The sequence below is a fragment of the Pezoporus occidentalis genome, unplaced genomic scaffold (genome assembly GCF_034315485.1).
Source record: "Pezoporus occidentalis ecotype Australia unplaced genomic scaffold, CSIRO_AGI_Poc_V1 ctg57, whole genome shotgun sequence".
Classification (NCBI taxonomy): domain Eukaryota; kingdom Metazoa; phylum Chordata; class Aves; order Psittaciformes; family Psittacidae; genus Pezoporus; species Pezoporus occidentalis.
This window is the reverse complement of record NW_026915910.1, coordinates 3,685,614-3,712,039: the sequence shown is the minus strand read 5'-3', so window position 1 is coordinate 3,712,039 and position 26,426 is coordinate 3,685,614. Positions and strand designations below refer to the sequence as shown.

The window sequence follows — 26,426 nt, the reverse complement described above, 5'->3', positions numbered from 1 at the left end:
CAGTTGGAGTTTAGTCATCATAAACGCACTTTCATACCTGCGTTCATAGAGCAGCACCTAAAAGGCCTCTAGAACAGGCAAACAGCAACACAGACCTTATCTGAACAGAAATCCATGCAGATCCTACAATTTTAAGAAAAATGTTATAAATAGGAAATATTCTAAATTACTTCTTCCTTAAGAGCATTTTTACCAAGTCCTTAAGTTTCATTCACATTTTCTATGCTTTTTATTTCCTTGTTTTCTCATTAAAGGAAATATAAAACCAAGAAACATCAACCTATTCCATTTTGACCACCTGTGGAAACGAAATCTGTGAAAAGCGTGTAATTCAGGAGTCAGATAAGATAAATTCAGTGCACTAATTTTTAGTTTCTCATGTTTCACAGTGAGGCAGAAGTCCAGGTACCACCACATCAGCACGCCCAGAGGGTTGGACACTTATCAAAGCGGTTGCCTTCAGGGGTCTCCTGAGATCAGGCTTTTCCTCAGGAAGAGCTCCACATCTTCACAGGAAGCAGCAAGGCCAGGGGAAAAACCTCATTTCAGCATCGACCCCAAGGAAAACCAGGAATATGGAGGGACTTAAGAATTTTAAGGAAAAGCAAACGTAAAACTAGTCCCAGTTTTCCTCACAGATACAAACAAACAAAAAAAAAGACATTCAGGAATAGTTTAAAGTTTTATACCAATTAAAAAAAAATCCACACGAACTTGTTCACTCATCACCCTGAATAAAAAAGGGCAAACTTTCCCTATTCCGTGAAGCTATCCTTGGCCACTGTGAGCTAAAAGCAGGGAGGGCAGTTTAAAGGGGGCAAATACAATTAATGTTCCCGCTTTTGCCATATTTCTGGGCCCAGGGGACAAATCAGGAAACTTTATGTCAGCAGGAATGTGAACAATAAAGGCAAAGTGGGTTGCATGTTAAAAAACCGTTTCACTCCCTTTTTATTTTTTCTTTATTTTATTTTTTTGCCCAGCAGTATGATGTGTTAACAATTTTGTTGGTTTAACAGTTCACACTTCCAGCACATTTATCCATTGGCACATGGGGGTTTTATGCATTTAACAGTTTTCTTCATTAAAGTGGGTTCCACTGTGTCTTAAAAATTGTTTTCCTTAGACTGTGTGTTTGTTATTTTATATGGTGTGACTGAGAAGCAGGCCAAAATTTGGCCTTGGAAAATGCACACAGCAGAGAGGAACCCAGTGCAAGCAGCAGGATTAGCCTCCCTCAAAGCCCAAGCACATATTCTTCTAAGGTCTGCTGATTGCACTTTGAAGCTTTCTCCCCTAATTGCTGGAAGATTCTTAATTTGTCCTGAGCTTGGGGGAATCAGTCACAGATGTGAGTGCTGCTATCAAAATCCTTTCTGTGCAGCTCTTTTGCACACTGTCGTTGGGACGGACTTCATCCCCTTCCGCAGTGCCCTCGAACCACCTGTTTTTCACTAAAACAGTGCCAGCATTTTAATGTTTTTTAATTATTTATTTTGAAGTGAGAGCAGGGGTTGGGGGAAGGGAGAGGGCGGCTGTTATTTCTACAGAAGCAGGACTGGTTCTTACAGGCACAGGAGACATCCAGGTGTTTTCATAGCAAGCCCTGTGCAGGGCCCTTTTGGAGTCGAACTAGATTCCTGTTTGCCAAACTACACTTTCAAGAGGTGTCAGATATCGAGAACCTGTTTCAAACGCCAAGCCAAGCAACGGAGGGGAAAAACAAAACACCGAGAGGGAGGAAGGGAAGAAGGGGGACGTGGGGAAAAAAGGAAAAGGGGAAAATGTTCCTCCTTGAAGAAAAAGGCAGTTGTTCCAACTTGGCCGTTTCTTTTTAAAATGATTAGTTAAGCAGTGCATAAAAGCAGTTAAGTCTGCTCTGCATTGCTCATAGCCTTGGCAGGCCCTGTCCTTCCCCACGTTAGAGGAATTTCTGTGAACCACCGCTGCACAGGAGAAGGGAGGGGAATTGTATCACTGTGACCTAAGGCAACCCAGCTTGTAAGGTTAACCATAATTTTTTAAACTAACATGACCTCTGTTAACCCCTCCACTCCAATCTTAAAAAAAAAGAAGGAGAGAAACATGTTTACAAAGCCACTAGAAGGAGAAAGGGGGTCGGCAAGAGGCTGTGAGTCTTGCTCCTCTCTCCCTTCCATCCCCACATCTATCCCCCACCGGCTCCATTTTTCCCGTATATCCCCATCAGTAGCTGGTGTTTACTGAGTCTCAATGCAGCATGTCTAGGGACTTTGCTTTTTCTAATGAGTCACGGAATCATAAAATTAAGCCATTCTGGGAAGCCAAAAAAAAATTTGGTTCCATGTGTGCAATTGGGGCTTTGCAGGAATGTTCATGTCTGGATGTCTGAGTCACATGCTCTCATGGTAAACGTGATACATCCTCTTTTTAATGACACCATTGGTTTCCTTTGTTTATTTTGTTTCCCTCTACTCATCCCTCTCTGCTTATTCTGCAGAAGAATGCAGGCCATTTCCTCCAGCTGGAATACCAGGTAAGCCCACCTCAGGCACCCTTTGCCCTTCCCTCTTCTATAATTGTCTTAAATCAAGTAACCAAAGCCAGTGCCAGCACGGCCATGGGCCAGCTGGAGGTGGCATGAGGCCATGGTATATGGTGTAGTCAGCTTTTGTGTCAACATTTGGATGCTGGGCTCATCTTAACCAGAATGTGCCAAGCTCAGAGGAATGTGAGTCTGCCTCAGAAAATATATGTGCAAAAAACAGTCCCCACAAAGACACTGGTTCAGGGAGGGCTGTTACTTATTTCTGGGTCTCAAATTTTTCCTTATGGCTTGCTCCTACCTACGTTCATTTCTGATCACTCAGAAACAGATGTGACATGGGGAAAAAGGGTGTAGGTACAATATGTAGATATGTGACTTCTTCTCCCACTGATGGACAAGCTGCAAATACTGCCTAGCTGCTCTTAAATACCCCCCTCCTCCATGCTCCACCAATTTGTGTGGTAAGCACAAGCCCCTGATTTTATGTGGGACTGCAATTAAGCCATTCTTAAAACATCTTTTCTTTGAAACAGTTCCTTCCCTGCTCAAACAAGCATAAACAAAGATGTCTGGTTATATATTTGTAATTAGTAAGCATGGAAAATCTACCAATTAAGTAAAGTTAACGTACAATATAAGAAGCAAGAGGCCAGATTCTCAACTGGTATGTGCTGGCAGAGGTGCAAGTCTTCATAGAAAAATGGCCTGAACTACCATTCATCTAATATGTAGTACAGTCTTCCATCCTAAAATGAGCTCATGTACAATTAATTGTTTATATACATATATATTTGCAGTCCTGTTTGGGTTCAGTGAGCATGGGAAACACCAGATTTACCACAGACTGCTCACCAGCAAATGTGCTGAGCTCAGCTTTCTGCATACCCATTTTTGGGGCAGTATAAATACAGCAGAGGGTGAAATGGCTACTGTAGCTGTCTATTCTGGTGGCCCCTAAATGGCCCCTATAGTCCACGTGAAGACAGACACCTATTTCCAACTGAGCATCCAGTTCCAGCACCTGTCCCAGATGGCGCTTTCTGCAATTAACTCCATCTACACTAAGTAGAGAGACCTGCATCCTTAATGAAGGCACTCAAACAATTTATACTCTCCTCACCTAGTAATTACAGTCAGTGATATGAGAGGGAAGTGCAGTCTGAGAGCCTGCTTTTTAGCCAGGTGGAAATAGTCTGTAAATCACGCTAGTGGTAGCAAACATCTCAGAGAAAGGACTGGGTTTTAGGTGTGATCACAGTATCTTGAACTATGAGGACCCATGGGCTTCAAGGAAGGAAGGTGGATTGCAAAGGTCCTGGAAATACCATCATTATGCTTCTTCTATGTCTGCCCAGATGGTCCCATACTGGATGGATGAACAACCTGAAAGCAGCTGTGGCTAGATATAGAGCAACCAGCTGGGAGAGCATTTTCACCTTTGCCAAGTCCTGAGCTGTATCTTGGAAATTGTTTGGGTGAATAATAGTTGGCCTAAACCCTGCTGGGACTCTTCTAATAGTTTAGCAGTACAACCAGTCAAGCTTTAGTGAAAAGAGACAGGCCTTAATACAGAAGTAGCATATCAGGCCACGGGCAAAATTTCTCAGTAGGTCCCACTGGACCACCTTGTAAGACAGTTCCAAGGATGGAGGTCCACACTGCTCATCTGTACTTGCATGTCAACAACTCTTTTCATTTACCATGTGCTTATGATTTAACTGTCTGATTTATGGAAGAAAAGAAAATAAAACATTAGAGACATATTTCTAACATTTCCTAAAGGAAGAAGGGAAACTGCTGATGGAGAAGAGCAAACTCATCTTACGCTGAGGTGTCGTGGTTTAAACCCAGTCAGGTAACTCGTTCGCTCACTTCCCCCCCTTTCTTGCCCTCCCCCTGCTCCCGGAGCAGGCTCTCAGAGTTGTTCTTGTTGATCTCACAGCTTCAGAATGTTGTAACTTACGTAGAGCCGGTATTTGCTGTGTTAGTGTTTATCAAGTATGGGGCCTGGGCTAAGGTTCTTGTCTCACTGTGCTTTATGGCAATGGCTTGTAATACGGGTGGGCTCCAGCAGCAGGGCGGGACGGACGTGGCCGTGGACTTGTACCTGGCCGTCCGGCTGCTCTTCACCGTCCCGGCCCTCACCCTACTCTCCATCTTCGTGAGGCTGCGGGGAGCCGAGGGGGAGCGGCCTCGGGAGCCGGCGGCAGCCGAAGCGGCCCGGGAGAGCGGCCCCGGGGACCAAGGGGCGGCAGGAGCGGGGCCGGAGGCCGCGAGGGGACGGCTGCCGGTGGAGGAGGTCGGGGCGGTCGAGGAGCAGAAAGAAGGGGCTGCCGAGCAGCGGGAGAAGGCGGCGGAGGAGCCGAGCCCCGCGGCCGAGCCGAGCCCCGCGGCCGAACCGAGCCCCGCGGCCGAACCGAGCCCCGCGACGGCCGAGAGCGTTTCCCGGAAGCCGCCTGCCGAGCCCCAGGAGGATGCAGGAGACCACGCAGCATTTCCCAGCAAGGCAGAGGGGGAAGAGCTGGACTCAGGAAAAGAGAAGCTGGCGGTGGGAGAGCCGGCAAGCACAGCGGCTACACCAGCCCCAGTGACAAGTACAGCAGCATCGTTTGAGAGTTCTGAAGGTTTTGAATGGCCTTTGGGTGTCCTTGGGACCTGCCTGCTGATTGTGATGGGGATCAGCATGTTGGCACACACACAGGCTGTGTTCTACCCACGACCATTTTGTCTGATCTCAAAAGTTAAGCAGAGTCAGGTTTGGGTCTTGTCTGGGGTTAGACGAGGATATGGGGGGACCAAGAGGTTTTCCCCAAGGCTGGACAGTCATGAGTGGCAGGGTGTGTGGGACAGTATGGGCAAGTATCTAGTCCACTGGGCCCCTCCAGTGCTTTGGAAGCATCGGAGATGGAAGGCAGCTGTATGGAGTCCCCAGCAACAAGCTGCAGAAACTGCTGAAGGGGACAGTGAATTATTTTAAGCCTGGTGGGCCCATGGCACTTCAGGCCATCAGAGCAGAGATGCAACACAGAGATGGACTCATGATCGAGGGGTGGACTTAGCAATGGACACTATTGCCCAGGTTATTTACGAGTGTGAACACTGCACACAGTCTCTCCTGCTCTGGAAGACTGTTACAAGAGATGGAGCCTGACATCATGGACCAGATGGACTCAGCAGCTTTATAGGGACTGGTCCATGCACTAAGATAAGAGTGATGGTATATTGAAAATGTGGGATCTGAGCATGACGTGAATGGTATGGAATAAGGGGTGGATAATGTCCTGGGTTCAGCAGTAGCAGTCATTTTTCCCCTTCTTGGTAGCTGGTGCAGTGCAATGTTTTGACTTTCAGCTCGGGAACAGAGCTGATAACAAGCGACGTTTTGGTTTGGCCAAGGACTTTGTGAGCCTCATGCTCTGCCAGGGAGGAGGGGAAGCCGGGAGGAAGCAGAGACAGGACACCTGACCCAAACTGACCAAAGAGGTATTCCATACCACAGCACATCATGCCCAGGATGTAACTGGGAGTGAGCCGGAAGGGCTGGGAGACTGCAGGGTTGGAGGAGGTATCGGTCGGTGCTTGGTCGGGCTGAGGGGGGGCGAGTTATCGGTCAGCTGGTGGTGAGATGATGTATTCTCTTCCCTTGTTATTTCCTTTATCATTATTATCATTGGTGGTAGCAGTAGTGATTTGTGTTATACCTTAGTTACTAAACTGTTCTCATCTCAACCCGTGGGAGTTGCATTCTTTCCGATTCTCCTCTCCGTCCCTCCGAGAGCAGGGGGAGGGCAAGAAAGGGGGGGAAGTGAGCGAACGAGTTACCTGACTGGGTTTAAACCACGACATGAGGATACCAGCTCCTCTAAAAAGGCATCACTGGCACATGTATTTGTGCAAGTCTTTCTATTCCCGCCCTTCCTCCAAACTGCCTTTTTCTATGCTAAAGCTGTTTGGAAAATACTGTAATTCTGATAGCTCAAAAATGGTGTCTCAAAGTTTGAATCTTTATTCCTTTTACAAATAACCAAATTAGTAACTTTTCTAATCATTCGACTAGGTGACATCTAAGATCTACTAACAATATTGATTTAAAGTGGTCTTCTGCAGGGGGGAGTTGACTTCAGCATTTTGATGATGAGCCACAAGGTATTTTCTGAGGCATCTATGTTAACAGACAAAAGAGTACTTGAGACTATCTGATGCAGTTAATGAAATGAATACATCAGCATCTATCTGAATACGGCTCCCCAGTCTCCTTTAAGGAGTTCTGGTAATGACGTTTCATCCAGGTCTACCCATATTTGAACAGGTTTTCAAACTGTTTCATTTTTAGCTATTCCAAAACACTGTTCACATTCTTGTCCTATAGTTTGTAGGCTTTGTGAAAACTGGCAACTGAATGAAGGGAAGTGATGTGCACCAAGCAAGGGGCCGGAAGAGCTGAGAACAGAACTTGGTGTCAGATTTCCATTCCTAGGCCACATCCTGCCTTCCGCCTTCTAATTTTCTTCTAAAATTTCTACTTAATTGAGTCTTGCTTCTTGACATCATCTCTTGAGAAGGTTTTCTCAGCCAGAACTGAGAGCAGCTCATGTAAGATTAATTTGGTCTTAAAACTATTGCTGTAATGAAAAATGTCTTCTTTTCCTCCCTGGACTGGAACACCTTGAGGTTACATCAGAGTCATAAGGGAAATAAGGAAGAACCTGAGTCATCTTTCCTCATCCTCTCATTTTCTGTTTTTCTGGATAATGAGTTGCAGGCCTGATGATTTAGGTGAAACATTCAATACGATCAAGAATATGTTGGTATTCTCCTGCTTACTCCCCAGGCTTCAAATTGGTGAGCAAAGAGCACTAATCACTTATTCTAGGTGTTGAATTGGATTGGTACTGCATGTGCACATTTTGTAATTTCTTGTATTCACTAAAATGACATAAAACAAGATTTAGGTAACTTTAAAAGTACCCAAAACATTGTCTATTCGAAAATTTAAGGGATTTTCTAAAGTTGCTGAAATAATTTTAAATTCCTAATACAATTTTAAATGGCCTCCTGTAATCCCTGCAAAACCAGACCACAGATACCAGTAACTGGGCATCTGAAATTATGGCCTGCATTGAGGCAGATTTTAATTTTCCCCAGTGTCTTCCCTCTCTTCACAGGAATGTTGAACCGACCTTAAAGAACTTTAATGAAATATTTGGATACCAGTGTGATGGATGTCACAGAAGGGACTACAAGAGTGTGAAGTATTCACTATCTGGCCTAGAAATAAATAGAACCTGATGTTATATATAGAATCATAGAATAGTTAAGGTTGGAAAGGACCTTAAGATCATCTAGTTCCAACTCCCCTGCCATGGGCAGGGACACCTTATGCTAAATCATATCACCCAAGGCCTCGTCCAACCTGGTCTTGAACACCACCGGGGATGGAGCATTCACAACTTCCCTGGGCAGCCCATTCCAGTGCCTCACCACCCTCACAGGAAAGAATTTCCTTCTTATATCCAATCTAAACTTCCACTGTTTAAGCTTTAACCCGTTACCCCTTGTCCTATCGCTACAGTCCCTAATGAAGAGTCCCTCTCCAGCATCCCTATAGGCCTGCTTCAGATACTGGAAGGCTGCTATGAGGTCTCCATGCAGCCTTCTCTTCTCCAGGCTGAACAGCCCCAACTTCCTCAGCCTGTCTTCATACGGGAGGTGCTCCAGTCCCCTGATCATCTTCGTGGCCCTTCTCTGGACTTGTTCCAACAGTTCCACGTCCTTTTTATGTTGAGGACACCAGAACTGCACACAATACTCCAGGTGAGGTCTCAGAAGAGCAGAGTAGAGGGGCAGGATCACCTCCTTTGACCTGCTGGTCACACTCCTTTTGATGCAGCCCAGGATACGGTTGGCTTTCTGGGCTGCAAGCACACACTGCAGCCGGCTCACGTTCATTTTCTCATCAACCAACACCCCCAAGTCATTCTCCACAGGGCTGCTCTGAATCTTTTCTCTGCCCAACCTGTAGCTGTGCCTGGGATTGCTCCGACCCAGGTGTAGGACACTTGTCATGGTTAAACTTCATGAGGTTGGCATCAGCCCACCTCACAAGTGTGTCCAGGTCCCTCTGGATGGCATTCCTTCCCTCCAGGATATCAACCAAACCACACAGCTTGGTGTCATCGGCAAACTTGCTGAGAGTGCACTCAATCCCACTGTCCATGTCAGCGACGAAGATGTTAAACAAGACCGGTCCCAACACTGATCCCTGAGGGACACCACTCATTACTGGTCTCCAGCCGGACATTGAGCCATTGACCACAACTCTTTGTGTGCGGCCATCCAGCCAGTTCTTTATCCACCGAGCGGTCCATCCATCAAATTGATGTCTCTCCAATTTAGAGACAAGGATGTCGTGTGGGACGGTGTTGAACGCTTTACACAAGTCCAGGTAGATGACATGAACTGCTCTACCCCTGTCCATCAGTTCTGTAGCCCCATCATAGAAGGCCACCAAATTGGTCAGGCAGGATTTCCCCTTAGTGAAGCCATGCTGGCTATCACCAAGCACCTTGTTGATTTTCATTGCCTTAGCATGCCACCCAGGAGAATCTGCTCCAAGATTTTGCCAGGCACAGAGGTGAGACTGACTGGTCTGTAATTCCCCGGGTCATCCATTTTCCCCTTCTTGAAAATGGGGGTTATATTTCCCTTTTTCCAGTCATCAGGAACTTCCCCTTGACTTCCAGGATTTCTCAAATATGATGGCCAGCGGCTTCGCAACTTCATTTGCCAGCTCCTTCAGGACCCGCAGATGGATCTCATCAGGACCCATGGACTTGTGTACATTCAGATTTTTAAGATGATCTCAAACCAGTTCCTCTCCTACAGTGGGTGCAACGTCTTCATTCTCACAGTCCCTGCATCTGCCTTCCAAGACTTGGGTGGTGTGGTCAGAGCCTTTGCCAGTGAAGACCGAGGCAAAGAAGTCATTCAGAACCTCAGCCTTCTCCAAATCCTGTGTAGCCAGCTCTCCGGAGAGCTTCCTGAGGGGGCCTACATTCTCCCTAGTCTGTTTTTTATTTGCTATGTACCTGTAGAATCCCTTCCTGTTATCTTTACTACCTCTAGCTAAGTTTAATTCTAAGTGGGCCTTAGCTTTCCTAACCTGGTCCCTAGCTTCCTGGACAACATCCCTGTACTCTTCCCATGCCACCTGTCCTTGCTTCCACTTATTATAAGCCTCTTTTTTTCATTTGAATTTTCCTCAGGAGCTCCTTATCCATCCAAGGAGGTCTCCTGGCCCTCCTGCTGCACTTCCTTCTGCTTGGGATGCAACACTCCTGAGCTTGCAGCAAGTGATCCTTGAATATCAACCAAGAGTCTTGGGCCCCTCTGCCCTCTAGGGCTGTCTCCCACGGAACCTTATTAAGCAGGTTCCTGAAGCGGCCAAAGTCTGCTCTTTCGAAGTCCAGGGCAGGGAGCTTGCTGCACGCTCTTCTCACTGTCCTGAGGATCTCAAATTCAACCATCCCATGATCGCTGCATCCAAGGCTGCCCTGGAGCGTCACATTTCCAACGAGCCCTTCCCTGTTGATGAGCATGAGGTCAAGCATGGCACCTCTCCTTGTCGGCTCCTCTATTACTTGCAGAAGGAAGTTGTCTTCTACACAATCGAGGAACCTCCTGCATTGCTTGTGCTGGGCTGTACCGTCCTTCCAACAGATGTCAGGGTGGTTGAAGTCACCCATGAGAACAAGGGCCTGCTAGCATGAGGCTTTTCCTATCTGTCTATGGAGTGCTTCATCCACAGGTTCTCCTTGATCGGGCGGTCTGTAACAGATCCCCACAGTAATGTCTCCCATAGCTGTTTTCCCTTTAACCCTGACCCACAAACTCTCTGTTAACTGTTCACCTGTCCCCAGACAGAGTTCCATACTCTCCAGCCTACCCCTAACATAAAGGGCAGCTCTCCCTCCCCGCCTGCCAGGCCTGTCTTTTCTGAAGAGCCTGTAACCTTCCATTCCAACACTCCAGTCATAGGAGCCATCCCACCATGTTTCTGTGATGCCTATTATATCATATCCCCGTAGACGTGCACACATCTCTAATTCCTCTTGTTTGTTCCCCATGCTACGGGCATTTGTATAGAGGCATCTGAGCCGAGCTCCAAATGAAGCTGGCTCATTGGCTGGAGCGGCTGGAATATCTCTACATTGCTCCGAACTTTTATTATAGGTGCTGGCAACTGTCTGGGTGTGTTGGGATGGAATGATGTCCCCCTCCCCCAACACATCTAGTTTAAAGCCTCCTTGACCAGTTTGGCAAGCCTCCTACCAAAACTGCTCTTTCCCTTCTTTATCAGACCAGCTCCACCAGCCCCCACTAGACCTGGCCTACAAACTTGGGTCCCGTGCTCAAGACACCCAAACCCCTCACTATGACACCACCCTTTTAACCATTTATTAACCTGGCCAATTCTCCCAGCTTTTTTTAGATCCTCCCCTGTATCCTGGAGAATTGACGAAAAGACATTCTGAGCTCCAGAGCCCCTAACCACCTCCCCCAGGGCTCTGTAGTCCTTCTTTATGTTCCCCAGGCTACTACTATCTATATCCCTAGCACCCACATGTATCACCAGGAGTGGGTTATAGTCCATGGGACTTACTAGAGCAGGCAGCCTCTGTGCCACATCCCTGATCCATGCCCCCGGTAGGCAACACACCTCCCCTGAGATGGGTTCAGGCCGACAGACGAGTGCTTCTGTCCCTTTCAGTGTAGAGTCCCCTACTACTACGACCCGCCGCTTTTTCCTGGCAGCACCAGTAGAGATCTTCTTTACCAGTGCATCAGCCGGCTGTTTCTGGCTCGAGTGCGTTTCCTCTTTAGCCCCCTGCAGGACAGCAAAGTGGTTCTGCGTGGGGACAGGGGATTTAGGGAGAAGCCCCTTGCTTTTGGTTGTCCTTTTCCTTCTTTTTTTTTCCTTTTTTCAAAGGAAACCAATCAGTAGTCACATCCAAAGCACACTGAATAATTCAGCGACAATTATACCCATTATAGAACTTCGTTTTCCATAGAGGAAAACTACTACACATAGAGCCTTCTATGTGTAGTAGAGGAAAACTACTACACATAGAGCCTTCTATAGACACCATCAGCCTTCTTCACCCCAGTCACCCCCACCTTTTCAGGTTGCCACTCTTATCTCAAAGCCTGCAGCTCCATCCCACTGTACTCCACACAGCTTTTCTCCAAGTCTTGCAAGCCCTCCTTCCAGTCTCTTCCTTCATTATCCTTGGCAGGATCCTCACCATCAAATTAAGGTGAATTACTGTGAGGCTGCTTCTTTCACCTGTATTCTGTATGGTACTAGGATGGTGAGTATTTAAAGCATAACAATTACAACTTTTCAGCTCTTCCACAAGTCACTGAAATGGACTCCAAGTGGGAGGTGCAACTGGTGAGAAATTTGTGGTCTTCCATAGTAGCTCTGGGCTGCATTATGGTCAGTGTATAGGCACTGGAAAAAACAAGTGCGTCAATCCCAATAAACTTCTACTGAACAGCTGTGCAGCCCCCAGATGAGATTTTCAGTGACATTTACTAAACCATTTATTTTCACCAGAACTACCAAAGCCAAACTGACTTCAGGCCATCCAAGTCCTCCCAACCCAAATCTTTGCTGCTTAGACCAAGTCTAATAGAGGTTAGACAAATATATGAGTCGTTTTCCAAGACAGTATAACCAGAGATGTTATGCATACAACTGAGGGCAGCCTATTGTGTTAGAGCATTTCAATCAAAATAAACTTAATTGGCTGATATTTCTATTTGAGTTTGGTTCGAATCATACTTCATACTGCTGGAACATGATTCTTAATTTTAAATCTGAAATTTATCCACAGACATAAGAAAAGTTGAGGTCAGGTGTCATGCTGAGACTGGAAAGATGTCCAGTGGGAAGCTGTCCAGCAGACGTGCTGGATGACACTGGGTATAAGAGGCAATCCAGATCTCTGTGTCTACCTGTATTACGGAGAACATTATTATTTTTCTCATATTTCTTATATGTCTTTTCTTTCAAAATTCTGATTTCTGAAGCAGAAATTGTCTCTTTCAGTGTGTCACCCTGCGAACACAGAGAGTTTCCAATCCTGTTTGCGGTCCCAATAAGCTGCTGTTAAAGAACTGGGAATAATAAAAATTCCCACTAAATTAAGTGGTAGCAGGAGGAAGCAACCCCTATGGAAAACTAATAAAAATCAGGCTCTGATTCATCGGAAAAGAACTCCAATTTATGAAAAATGCAAAGGAAGGACATTGAGCTACCCCCTGCCCCAGAAAGACAAGTGGCAAAACTAAACAATTTCAGTTCACATTCAACAGAAGCAAAGAAATAAATCTGCATACCAGCTAATGTGATTCCTCTGAATGAATCTGAGCCCAACAGTAGCATATAGGCAGAAGCCTACATCCAAAAATAGAAACCTCTTGGAATGCACAGCTCATCTGGACAGGATTAGAGACGCTCCCTGAACATTTAGTGACTGACATGTCAGAAAAGAATTGAACCAATTTAAAGCAGTCCTGGAACGTCCCAAACACAGTAGCTCTGAAAACAATGGGATAAGAAGGAATTCACTGTCCACTGTAACATAAAGCAACTGTTTTGGGCAACAATATCTGTGACATTAATGACTGCAACACTATCTTTGGGTAACTCTGAAGACATTTTTAGAAACTGTGGCTAGCCCATGGTACAATAATAAAATTGTACCCAACTGAGGCTTTTTTTCACTGGTTTCAGTTTCAAGGTTGATTAGCCAGATTTGCTTCAGACTTGTTTTTTGGTCACCCTGAAGCAGACCAATGCATAGCATGTTGACTGTTAGTGAGATTTGCTGTAGCGAAATTAGAGTTTTCTTTCAGTGGGGTAGCTGGAGGGGAAAGGAGAGAGAATTGTCAAGAGTTGAGTAGTTTAAGTAAAAAAGCTCCTGAAATAGTCACTCAAAAATGTTGGTATCAAGATTTAAATACTGGGGTAGACCAAAGTAGCCAGTTCCTGTAAAGCATCATAGAATTTGCCTTCTTTCCAAGGCATAATGCAAGCTCACCACCCAGATCCTAGATGACATGTACCAGGGAAAGTGCTTGAAGGACCAGGACTGCACAACCTGGTAGAGAAATGTTGTTCTATCAGTGTTATCTTTCAGAAATTATCTTCTGTTTAAGTAGAGTCACAGAATCATTTAGTGGTTTAGGTTGTAAGGGACCTTAAAGAACATCTAGTTCCATCTAGGGACTTTTCTTATGATATAAGTATTATTTCAACAAGGTGTTATTTGGCAGCTGTGTATCAACATGAAATAATGAATTTCAAGACCTCTGTCCTCCAGCCTGTGCCTCCAGGTGAAAGGCAAGCGTCATCAACTTACTTTTGAAAGGAACAACGCGCACAGAAACCACATCAGTACTTAGGTCACGTGGAAATGAATGCAGAATAAATACTTAGAAAGAACAGATTAAAAAACCTGGGATGTATTTGATCCTAAGAGGTAAAATGTTTCAGATCATATCAAGTGGCCAAGCTGAGGTTTTAAGCCTCCACCTCCACACTACTGGAGAGTTTACAACCACTCTACCCCAACCCCAATTAAAATCTGTCTAGATTTATCTTGGTCCCTGGTATTTTTAGATTATATGCTCTTACTAACATGTCTTTGAAATGAATGTTGAGCAGAGTTACTCCTGCCTCATGTCAAAGCAACAAAGATGCATCCCCTTGCTCTTTTAAGCTTGTTTTGCTTAGGCTGTGGACAAGGAACGAAAGGCAGTGGGACCAAGAGTGTAGCATGATAAAAAGAATATCCAGAGTTTTCATAATGGGGATTAAGGACAACCATAGACTTTTTAAAGGGATAAAATTAATTTCATTAGTAAAAGGGGTGAGAGCTGCCACATTTCAGACACCAAAAAGAAAACTGAAATGCAAGGCAGCACTCTGTGTGAGCCTTCATCTCAAAAATGGGGCTTGGATCTAGGTACCTGCAGTGGTAGTAACAATCTTCCAGCCTTGGAGCTACTAGGCTACAAAATGTCATAAATAATGCCATGAGAGTTTTCCTCAGACAAAAACAATCCTTTCTTAGAAGAAAGGGTTCACTCAGACATAGTGAGTCACTGTCTGTGTGACAATCTGCACATTGAGGGTTTTTTTTAACTATTTCAACCAAAATTTACAGCAAATTAGAGGGTTTAGATGCATTACATCCTTGTAATTTTTGAAAATAAAAATAGGTGGCTAAGTGAAGAAGGAAAGGTCCCTTCATTCTCCCAAAGAAGAAAAGACTGCATTGAGAGCCCAGCTTTTATTAGATACCTGAGACTCCATGTAAAGGACGGTAGACATGGAAGTGCCAACTGTGCAAAGGCTTCTGCCAGCACTACTGGCTTTGAAGACATTGAAAAACCTGCATCCCACATCGCTGTTTTGTTGTAGTATGGATTCTCTGATGCCTATTGCAGGATTAGTTCACCTGCATCCTCAGTGTAATTGAGTTTAAAAGTCAGCTGACATGAAATACAAATCCTTTGGAAACCAGGCTTAACGGTTACAGGTGCTTTTAGAGTGACTAGTCTTGATGCAAATAATCGGGCAAATGAATGATAGTTATTCTTCCTAAAATGTTTTCAGAAATTCCAAAAAAGATCATCAAATATGCAGCAGATAGGAATAATATCTTCAAAACGAGCAAGATGTTTTTCAAAGCATGTATTTCAACTACTGAACTCAATTACGGGGGTAAATGCCACAGCTGGTCTTACACTATTGACCCAAATACCCTCAAAGTATACAAATGTCAACAGAGCTCCACTGAATCACTGTGAGACTTTTAAGATACATATAAGTCTCTGATAAAGCAGATAAAGCAGCCACAGTAAACACAAGAGATTATTACAAAGACATTCCAGCTTTGAGTAATCTCTTCCTCCCTACCATGAACAAGAGGTCACTAGACATCTGTACAAAAGTTTTAATGCATCATTTCTCTCATAGAAGAAAGTCAGCCACCTCAGGCTTTAATTATTTAATTATACATAACATTATTTGACAAACAGTTGGGATATTTTAAATGCAAAAATTTCAGAAGAGATGTTTTTATCTTCATATTCTTTATAGTCAGCTTAGAACTCAGAGTGGGAAAAATATAACCTTCATCAGAGACTGCAGGTTTGATGTAAATGACTAGTGCAATGGATTATTTGTTACAGTTTTGGTCAATGCTCAAAGATCTTCCATCATTAGTGGATAATCTCTCAGACATACACTCTACAGGGAACATATTCATCTTGTCAAAAAACTGTGTTCTGGTATTGGCTTTGAGAAGGAGATTAAGTTTCCCAATTGCTAGTACATCCTCTAGTATCCCAGTCCCAATATGTCTTCAGATGACCAGGCCCTACACTGCTTAGCTCGCAATATATGCTTTTTTGTCTCATCTTGGGACTTTCCATGTAACCTCTGCTCTAAGATTCACATGAGGAACTGTTTGTTTTAAGATGAATCATGCCATGTTTTTACGGTTTCTGACACTTAAAAATATTTTGTTTCCTCCTGGTGGTGAAGTCAGCCACTTACTATTATTAAACATCATGTTGGATTATTCCCCCTCTTGGGTGATGATCTCAGTGAAGCCCTTCATGAATCCAACTTTACACTTTCAGATCTTACATAGATGCTACTGGTATGTCTCCTGTTTGTAATATCCCTGGTTACCAGCTACAGTTGAAAGTCTATGCTAATATATTGGATTTGCTTGTCCTCTCTCGCTGATTCCAGCCTTGTGGTTTATGGGTTGCCTTTGTGGTTTGCTAAAGGTCAGGCCCTGGATGGCTCTAAATTTTCTTAAGTGGAATTCAAACACCACAGATGAGTATCTGTTCAAACTAGTTGTCTTGAATGGTATGGATTCACATTTGGTTACTTGTGCTTAGGATTGGTGCCTCTCAAATTCTTTGAGGTGATGATCAGATATAGGTGCCCCTACCTCCTGGTGCACTGTCCATCTACCATCTTTTGTGCAGATCTCAAGTGTCTCTCAAATTTCAGGCTCATGGTAGACCCCAAGTTGCATTTCGAATTGTGCAGCCCCCATCCCCACTGCTTCCCCAAGCTGATGCCAAGTTGCTGATCCCTGCCTTTGGCTTGACTCAATAGCTGTAATTCTCACTCTTTTTCTCTGGCTTGCAGGCAGAGACTGCATCAGCCATAATTCAAAATTGCGAACAGATGACTAGATTACTTACTTGAACTGTACTCAATCATTACATCACCCTTGTAGTGAAAATCACAGCACTGGCTCCCCATATGATTTTGCATCCACTTTAGGGTTTGGCTCCAGAGCTACTGGACTTACTCACTTGCTCAGGCTTACCTAAAAGAGCTGCTTGTGCCTTGTAGACATCCTCAGACTCTGAGATCAGTTGCTGCCGATTTATTGATCATTCCAACAGTCTGAGTAAAAACTGCTGGTGTTGAAGGCTTGGCTCCTCCAAAAGTATTTTGTGGAAAACCCTACAACCTTCATCCAAGGAGGAGGAGGGAAAAGAGGGGGAAATAAATCTGTTAAACTGTCCAAATACAAAGAGAAAACATTTTCTTTAAGCTGACAACAGCTTGGCGTCAGCAAAGGGAGAGCTCAGATTTTGTTATTTTTTTTCTTTCATGAAACCCTGTAGGTGTAATCTTTGCATTCAGAAATTTTCCTGACTCAGGAATAGCTCTGGTTGCTAGACAGGGTGCAGATAAGAGCAGTGAGGAGCTGCAAGACCATGGCATGCCTGGCATGGCTTCTGCCTCCCCATGGCAGCCAGCCCTGGCTGGAATGCTCAGGTCTTCTAAGTATCCCCAACACAGTCAATGCTTAGTGCTGGGCAGTTTTTACAGTGATCAAAACACTGTTGGAGGTGCTGATCTTTCCCACCACAGAGCCAGCACTGGCTGATTTACTTAATTCGTCCCCCTGTCCATCAGCAGCTCCTTCACTGCTATTCACCCTGTGGTTTTCAGTGCTGGCCATGAATCCTGTCTACCCTTCTCACCCTCATGACGATGTTTGGAAGTGAAGTCTGAGCTGTGTTGAGCAACATGTTTCCTCTCCCTCTGCAAAAAAAACACATTAGGACAAGCTCAATGTCATGCAAACCATGAGTCAGGGTGCCAGTGAGGGCTTTCCAGCACCGTCATCGATGCACAACCATCCCTGATGCAACAAGGGAGCATTACTGCCCACTCTATACCGAGTGAAAATACCCCATGAAATGTTGCAAGTAGGCAGGCTGAGCCTCATTTCAAAAGAAGAAACATCTACATAATGAAAGCCAGCATTTATGATTAATTGGCCCCTTGCTAAGAGGGCTCACTAGCTGTGTCAAAGTCTGTGTTTGCAGGCACAGAGAAAGAGACAATTTCTCTATCCACGAGTCAGGTCAGTTCAGGCCAACTGGTCAGTGTCTTATATGGTCATCTCTTACTGTCAGAGTCACATGCCATAAATCCTACAACTTAAGGGCCACTAAATTCCATAAAATAAAATGAAATAAAATAGACTATAATGAACTAAAATAGAATAAAATTAACTAAACTAAACTAATAAAAAAAATAAACCCAAACAAATAAACAGAAAATCAAAAAACAACCAACCTACAAAATAACAAATGTGGAACAGATTATTTTGATGGTCAGATCCAAAAACATGCCCTAACCTTTTCTTTCCATCTTCTCAGCCCAAAAGAGGTGTCTGTCAGTTTTGCAGTTGCAGTCAAGATCTTCTCTTTAGAAAAGATTACAAACAGTATTTCTGTACACCATCAAATTCAGGAAGGGACACTGACATCCTGAAGAAGGACTTCACTGACTGTGTGTAGCAACTCAGGCCAAACCCAGACATTTCCTCTTGAAGCTGGACAATGTTATACTTTTCTCTAGTATTTAGATGTAAAAGGAGGAACCAAGCATACCTCCTGAGATGGAAACAGCTTCAAAGGGAGAAACAGCACACAAATGGGAGAAGTGGCCACCTACCATCTTTCCTGATCCTTGTGAGCAGCATACAGCTGACAGCCATGGGACATGTACCCATACATCAGAGAGCCAAGGGAGACCTTTGGCACTAGTTCACAGGCAGGGGATAGTGGTGGCTTCTTAGCTATCATGTCACCACCTCCTGGGGACAGCTTGGCTTGGTCCTTGATTAAGTCAGTGGCAGCTACTTCATCAGCTCACCCTTTGCTTCTTCTCAGGTAGGGTTTTGGGTCTTACCAGCACCCTAAGGCAGCACATTGCAGCTTTGGCACAAGCCAGGTGAGTCTCTGAGCCTCTAGGTTGACCACACTGTTATTAGCTCTTCCCTCTCCTAAACGCTGCCACATTCATTCCTGTATTGTCCCTTGAAGCTTTTGTAATCACTGTAGGGCTACAGGGAAGCTTCAGGAATAGCTTCATATGCTCAAGATGTCACACAATAAATGCCAGATGTTATTATCAAACACAACTCATAGACACATGCAGGATTGGCAGAGGTGCCTAGCTTTAGGGAGGGCCCCCAGACATGTGCTAGAAGTGTTTGGCTACAAGGCCCCAACTCTACTTAACAAACCCTGGCAAACACTGTGATAGTATCTCAGCTCATCCAGGGAAAGGCAGGTTTCAAGTGAACTGCTTGTGGCTTGCTGTGAGCGTTCATGCGATCCCCAGCCCATCCAGATGTAGCTCTGTTCATTCCTACTCTACAGATGGCCAAAGCAATCCGCTCCTTGTCATGTGTAATGAAAGGCAGGAAAGACAGAGGATTTTTGACATGTTTAAATATTATCCAAAACAAAGAAACAGCTCAAAAGCCAGGGATATATTTAAATAAATTAAAGCTGCCAGCAAAATCCTGTATTTGTTACAGTTCACTCCATTTCATCCTCAGAGCCATCCCTCTGCAAAACATGGCAGCTCCAGTAGTTTGGTGTCCAGATGTTCCCCATCATATGCTGTGTACTGCATCATGCTTTTTTTTCCTGATGTGACTCCTTAAAAACAGTGAACTGGTATTCCAGGACAACCTGAGTACACTTTTCCATAATGAGGGGTGACTGAAAAAACACGGTTGTTGACTTGGCCAGTGAAACACGGGCGTTTTTGTTCTTCTCTTCATCACTCTCTCTCCCTCTCTTTTTTAATTCTCCAGCTGGCTGGCAATCCAGCATCATCGACATCTTTTTGCATTTTATTCCTTAAGCCATTCATATTATACACATTCCTGTTTTTAAAATACAGATTTTAGGAGTGATTTGATGTGGCTTGGAATGGTGACATGCTTACACATTTATAAAAAAATTCATTAACTTAGGAGGAGGAAAAGAAAAGATTTCATCTCCCCCCCCCTTCCTTTCCCTTGTCTTCATTTCCAGCATATGAAATTATTTTCTGGTCATGTAGGAACCACAATGTCAAAATGTGGTTGCCCCATAGGGAGGAAAAAAGACAGTTCATCCTCGCAGTTTTCAAGTCAGTTGTTAAGAAGTAGCTTTGGCAAATGCCTAAACCAAACTGATCTTGAGCTGCAATGTTTAAAGGCTATGTTAGCAGTTCTGCTTACTGTTATTGAGAACACCTCTTCTCACAGTCCCTAAATCTGCCAAATCATAAACAAAAGATGATGCTGTACAGTGCCTTTGTTCCAACCCTGTGAAATCCCAGTTCCAAGTTCTAGCTGCCAATGAGTCTTGTCTCTAGGCTCAGTCATTCTTGGACCTCTGGTCAGATCAGCAAAAAAAAAAGTGCCAATTTGGAGACTGTCTTAGAAACACTGAAATACATAATTTATCTAAGCTTTAAGGTGATAACTTGGTGCCCAGTCCACAGAGTTACTGGCTAAATGGCTAAACTCTCACTGAACTCAGCTGGAGTTTAGGCAGCAGAGAGGGAAATCTGTAAATAGAAGAGAGTTGCAACCTCCTGCGCTCTTACATAAAACTTTTGCACGACTTTCTTGCAAAATGTCATACTACATCCCTCTACCATCTCTCTCCATGTGCTAAATTGTGCCTTATATGCAAACATGACAAAGGAGCATTTATGGGGGTTTTGGTTCTTTTTCTTTTTTTTTTTTTTTCTTTTTATGCAGGGACACTTTGCAAATTGGCCACTATTTAACTTGAGGGAAGAAAAGCCAAAAATAGAAGCCAAAAATATTAGGTCTGTTCAAATCATAATGTATGCAGACCTGTAGGAAAGATACCCCTCAAATATGGGCCCATTTTCAGTAGCAGTGGTGAAAAAAACATTCCAAGTTGCTGGTTTCTATGTAAATGCTTTTAGCAGCTCGTCTTATTACCACTATATTAAGCTCTATTCTCTCACCACTACATACAAAGTAAGTATAAATTACTCCTCTTCCATAAGAGAGGAAATTGTTCTGATCTTGGAAGCAATGAGTGATAGAATCTTCTGCCGGTTCCTTGATATGAAAATAATTCTTTATTTCCAAGATAGTTCCATCTTCAGATAAAAAAAGCCCTGAGTTACAGATTTTTCCTTATAGAAATATTTGAATCTGACCAATATTTTTAATTAAGAGTATTTTATTCATTATGACGTAATTGTAAATCCCACAAGAGATTAATATTTCTATCCAGAGTTATACCAACAATCCATAGGACAAAAAAGAAATGCCATCTGACTTTTTGTGTTATTTAGTATCATTTATTGGATTCCCTCTGTTTTTAACTTGTCATTACACTGGATTTAAAGAACAGTGAGGTAGAAAGTCAAAGTCACCACATTTCAATACCATGCTGCCTACAAGTTGTGTGCAAGCTTATGAGGAAGGGAATTAAATCTGACTGCTCTGTCTCTCTGACATGAATTTCACACCAACATCAACTCAGAAGCCCAGGCAGATCATAACATTAATGAAACACTTGAGCAAATATTTCAGTTGAGATCTCAGGGTCTCTAGATCATCCTGGTTTTCCACGGACCTTATCACATGCTTCAATTCCTTAGCAAATAATACAGTATTGGTAAAATGTTCCTTTCCTCATGCATAGCTATCAAAATCAAAGGGTGAAATATTAGTCTATACTGCAAGAGCTGGAAATTTTCAGATCCAGGCCTGAACAAATGTTTTACGGAAAGATCTGGTCTGCAACAGGCTAATTTGTTTTTAAAATGACAGGGATATTGCATGAAATACAACTTGCATTCAAACAATATTAATGCTAAAAAGAACACAAAACAGTCTTAAAGTTTTAATTTTCATTCACTCACAAGACAGGATTTTCAGCAACCACTTAACAATAAAATATATAATTTAATATTCAGTATGTGTAATGATTTGAAGGTAACCTGAAGTAGCAGAATCTGTCATTCAGTAGCTTTGAGCCCCTCAAGCTAGTGGGGAGAATACACTGATTTACTCCCAACCAGGATCTGTGGCTGTCTCATGCTTGTCTTAGACTGTTCACAAGGTGACAGTCTAGCCCTGTCAGATTTTAGTATTTTGAACATATCAAAAATATAGAGTTGTTGGGTTTTGTTTTAGCCTAAAATTGCCTTTGAGATTTCTGTTTTTCAGTCCATCCAAAGATGACTTTGAAGATCACATGATGGGGAAAAATAAAGGACCAACTTTGATGAGGATAATACAGTCAAGCTATTAAGGACCACAGACGGGTTGAATGATTCACATGCCCTGTAGTAGCTGTAACTAATAAAAACAATTAATAATACTAAAATCAACGAGTCAGAGATCCGGTCAATGGCTTGGTGACCTCACATATGAGCAGTCATTTACTGGGTTGATATTTTGGACTGACTGGAGAGGCTGAAAGAAGATTATTACTAGATTCTTGTAATTGTTTTATGAACCCCCTGGTGAATGCAAACAGGGACTAAATGAGAGCCTTTCTTACATCAGTTGACAATTAAAGCCTTGGCAAGCCAAACAGTAGTTTCTAATTTTTCAGCAATGAAGTTTAATGCTCAAGGCAGATCTCTTTCTTTTCACTATTTTGTCATGTTTTCTCCAGCTGGTAAACATGAGTCAGGAAACAAAGTCTTGGGGAGGCGAAAACTGGCTGCTAAGAAACCAGTTCACTCTAAAACAGGACTTCTCCATGCACATAAATGTTAAGGAAAAATCAGTTCATGTTATTTGATGCTACCTCTGACTCTGCAGTGCAGCTGCTCCTGTAATGCAGTCACCATCAGAACGGCAGTCAAGTAACACCCCCAGCAGTGACTTTTTCCACCTGATTATCTCAGGTGTTTGCAGCTGCTGGAGCCTGGACTCCATTGTGGACCACACACCTAAAGGAAGAACTTCCTCATCCCACCTCACTTCTTTATTTCCAACAAATAGGAGCCCAGAATTGCTGTGGGAACTGCATATGCTTCATTCTTCTTCACCTTCCTCCAACTAATCAACTAAACCACTTAGCTTTTCTGATACGAAATGCTGAGTAACCTGGTCTTACCTCATCACTTACCCTTCTTTGAGGAGATCTCTTGAGGCGCCTTCCAGCTGGAATGATTCTATGCTCCTATGACATTAAGCTAATTTGGCTTGGATAGCCCTTTTGATGTCTTAGACTAGAGAATACAAAACCCATCATGAACTCCCAAATTGCTCTCTTTTTCTTCCTTTAACTGTTATACACCTTTCTGACATCATAATAGGAGAAATGAGCACTTACGCAGCACCTGAAATAGGACAAGGTGGTGTCTTTGTGATATAGCCATAGCACTTCAAGGGGCATCTGTTTGCCAGAGAACTTAACAAACCTTCCTAGGTTCCCAAGGAACAGAGTCAGGTGCTTCTGAAAGGTTTCAGGGAAGGCGTTTGGCTTAAGAATGGCTCCTCAGCTGTTGGAGGAGTTTTCTCTCTTCGTTAATCGTAGAAGCAGTATGGAAAGAGCTGTTGGCTGACTTGGGAGACTGAAGTTGGAGAGGGTCAATCCCCTACTTGATTAAGTATGCTGAGGTCCCTTCCCAAACATCATCTGCAGGAAGGAAGAAGCATTCAGAGTCAGGAGTGGGAGAACAAAATGAAAAAATGTCTGAAAATGATGGAGAGACAGTGACAAGAAAAGATATGGGAGTATATAGATGAGAACCAGAGAGCAAGTGGTGAGGTTGCTTATCTTCTTGAATCAAGGGGAAAGTTTAGGAAGATTTCAGACTTTTTTTTTTTTTATTAGCTGCTCCAGACTCTTGAATGGTAGATGACATATTCTGAAGGAAATTTCAAAGAAGAGCAGAAACATTGAGACAGCTTGCACTTGCTAAGGTCTCCCAGATGAAGACAGATGTGGGGCTCTGCATCTTCTCCTGATCTGGTAAAGCTCATGTTTGTACCACTGTGTTGAACACCAACACAGAAAATGGTCAAGAGTGTCTCAAGATAAAGTTCACACATGGGCAGGAAGCATGAGAGGGACTGGGAACAAGAGAGGGAGCAAAAACCAGACACAATGGGAGAAGAAGGCTGTAACAGGGCAGGTTTGACCTTCCACAAAAGAGGGAGGACCATCTAGGAGAGGATCAACTCCAGCTTCTCGTGTAGGTGCCAGATTTATAAAAACATCCTATTAAGGAAGAATGAAGTTTTAACTTCTTGTCACTCAGACAGCTCTGCCTCCAAAGGGAGAGGTAGGGTTTGTGTCTGTTAATTGTGTGGAGTTGCTCTGCTCTTTTATGGGGTTGAAAATGAGACGGATTAAGACGCTTTTACCCCAGCATGCCTGTGGCACTCTTTGTCCTCCTCAGCAGGAATGCAAACTGGCTTGCAGGGAATTGGCAGGGAATGAGCATCTTTCTTGTCATTATTTTTGTAAGCAGAACTGCAACTGATACAAACTCCCCAAGGGTAAGGCAACCTGGGGCAGAGCTACAGGAGAAAAATGAAAGCAGAGACCTGTGAGGGAACTTTCCTGTTGCTTGTTAATTACAGGAGTTGAAGATAGTTTTTCTCTTTCACTGAATGCTGAGCTACCAAAGCAGACTGAAAAACCATTGCAAGGACTTCACCTGAAGCAAGTGTTGGGGCAGGACTAAGGGAAAGAAGCCCACTACAGTACTAACAAAGAGTTTATGCACCCACCATTTCATCGTCTAATGTTCAAGTATTAACAAGTATCAAAACCACTGGTCACTTACAGCCTTTCCTCAGCTATGATCACTCCAAGAAGCATTCAGTTAGGCTGAGCCGAACAAAAGCCTTCATTCATTACAGCCCGGTAGGATGCAAGCAACTTCACAACTTGATAATCCCTTTCAGCCCTTATTAAATCAGCAACGCACTGCAGGTGGGAAGTCAGCCTGGAAAGGCGAGACAGTCCTTTATGCACTTTGCAATAAAGTATGGTTTTAGTCACCAAAAGAAATTTCCAGGGCTTTCCCCGCCTGCCTTTTCTCCTGGGAGGTAGATTCCCAGTGTCCCACAGCAGGTTACAAGAGCATCGTGTTTGCATTATGCGGTGGTGATGATGTGTTTGTTCTTGGCACTGAGGGGCTCTGACTCCACAGAGCTCTAGCAATGACAGTGGAAATCTTTCAAGCCTTGAACTGGATTTGCTGCTTCCCCCTCCCCGTTGCAAATCAGACTCACAGTGCAGAATACAAGACTCTTTTGTGGAAAAAAAAAAAAAAGGAAAAATGAAGAAAGAAACCCGCTGAGATTTGTTTTCCATCAAAAAGAATGGATTTACAGCCCTCAGGACATGGCCCTGCTTTTCAAACACAGGCCCCAAGCAGTGGTTGGATGCTCATATCAGAAGCTGGACATGTATAGGCTGACTTTATGTCCACATTTGTAGATTTGATGTTCCATTAATGAGCCCAACATATGGCAAAGGAGGAAGTGAACAGCCCGTGGTTGGTTTTTATTGACAGTGCAACTTTTCCCCAGTGTTGTGCAGCCCCTGGAGCCACCTACACAGTATTGCCAGCCCTGTCAGATGTGGCCAGATGTTCTACTGTTTGATCAAAATAAGGGAATTATTTTTAATGTAAGATATCATAATTTTAACTTAATTTTCCCCACAAAGATTTTCTAAGTTGATTCTACTTATCACCTTTTAGTCTTCTCTTCCTTAAAAACCCTAAGAAAAATGAGCAGATTCTTTTAAAAACTAAAGTTTTAAAGGGAAATATTTCATTTGAAAAAAATCTTGAAAGGGTTTTTGACCTAAAGCCAGCATTTTTAGTGAGAAGGTTTCCATGGCTGGCTTTTACTTTTTTTTTTTTTCCCTTAAAATAAAAGAAAATTCAGATTGAATTAAAAATTTCCATTCTGCTTCAAAAGCCAGTTCTTTTCTGTTGGGAAAATACTTTGATGCATTAAAATAAAAAGCCTTTTGAAAAACACCTGACTTCCATTTAGATGAAAACTACCCAGCTGAAAATCTTAGCCCCAAAAAGCATAAGATACTAAACCTGTATGCAGTTTGCATTCACACTGGCAGGCAGCAATACCTTTTTCTTCCAAAATGCCTTCAGCTTTCTCCCTGTTTGCAGACTTTCCCACACATGGATTTAAGTTTCAGGGTTCCTAATTTATATATATACATACACACATACATGTGTCTATGTATAAATAAAAGTGACTGTGGCTTCATATCCTCAGACTGTACGTAACTGTCTCCTCTCTTGTTTCTGGCCTTGATATTTAGGCCTTATTTGTATGGGGACATTGAGAAAAGTAGCTGGAACGAATTTGCCATAAAGTATCTTGGGGCCTACGAGCAACTACATATGTTTAAACTTGAATTATTTGTCATCTTAGATCCAAAGAGGTAGCTCTGTCTGGAACAGAAGCAACCCTGTTTCTAAGTTGAAAAGGCACATTTGCAC

General features: G+C 43.4%; 1 long non-coding RNA gene across 1 annotated transcript; it reads right to left on the bottom strand.

Annotated features, from left to right (window-relative positions):
• On the bottom strand, window positions 1-26,012 carry LOC134173970 (uncharacterized). The gene is made up of 4 exons (XR_009968454.1): window positions 24,732-26,012; window positions 17,624-17,684; window positions 16,957-17,103; window positions 1-1,444 (listed from the first exon to the last, which is right to left on the bottom strand). It is a non-coding gene; the product is annotated as an uncharacterized LOC134173970 (long non-coding RNA).
• Window positions 26,013-26,426: the final 414 nt, after the last annotated feature.